The sequence below is a fragment of the Pongo pygmaeus genome, chromosome 5 (assembly GCF_028885625.2).
Source record: "Pongo pygmaeus isolate AG05252 chromosome 5, NHGRI_mPonPyg2-v2.0_pri, whole genome shotgun sequence".
Taxonomy (NCBI): domain Eukaryota; kingdom Metazoa; phylum Chordata; class Mammalia; order Primates; family Hominidae; genus Pongo; species Pongo pygmaeus.
Window position 1 is genome coordinate 27,486,963 of NC_072378.2, and position 748 is coordinate 27,487,710.

Consider the following 748-nt stretch of genomic DNA (forward strand, 5'->3'; position numbering starts at 1 on the left):
CTACTCCCGAGCCTGAGGCAGGAGAATCGCTTGAATCCGGGAGGCGGGAGGCGGAGGTTGCAGTGAGCCGAGATCGCGCCATTGCCCTCCAGCCGGGGCAATAAGAGTGAAACTCCGTCTCAAAAAAAATAAATAAATAAAATAAATAATAAAAACAAAACCAGAAACAGCTGCTTTTTAAGATTGGCCTTATTAAGGCTTGAGTCTCTCAATAAGATTGATATTGTTTAGGTTGTTAATCAAAACCAGCTACTTCATCTCCCCGTCGGGGAATCGAACCCCGGTCTCCCGCGTGACAGGTGGGGATACTCACCACTATACTAACAAGGAAGACCTAAGGAAAGTGTAAAAAGAAACTCAATTGAAATGGCATTCATACATTGGCTACTGAATTTTAATTCTTGGCAGAGAATTCCTAAAAATATGCTAATCTTCATATTAAAAAGTTGTTTTAAAATTGTATAAAACAGATTTCCCATGTCGCTTCGAAAATCTGAAAACGGCAGTTCTGCAAAAGATTATGACTTTGCTGAAAATAGTTCTAGGTGATGAATAGCAAAGAAATGTTCATTAATAGTAAGGAGTACAGTAAACTTAAAAAGCTTTCTCTGCTCGAAATATCCTCCTTTCTTCTTCAACTCAAGTTTATTCGTTATAGGTTTACCTCAAGGTCACCGTCCCCCAGGATTTTTTCTCGGACCAATGTGAGTTAGATGCCCTTCCTCTGCTTCTGTTTACCATGATAAAA

The 748-nt window shown here is 39.7% G+C and overlaps 1 non-coding gene across 1 annotated transcript; it reads right to left on the bottom strand.

Moving 5' to 3' along the window:
• Nucleotides 1-258: 258 nt before the first annotated feature.
• Nucleotides 259-330, bottom strand: TRNAD-GUC (transfer RNA aspartic acid (anticodon GUC)). Its single transcript has one exon. It is a non-coding gene; the product is annotated as a tRNA-Asp (tRNA).
• Between the last annotated feature and the right edge of the window lie 418 nt (nt 331-748).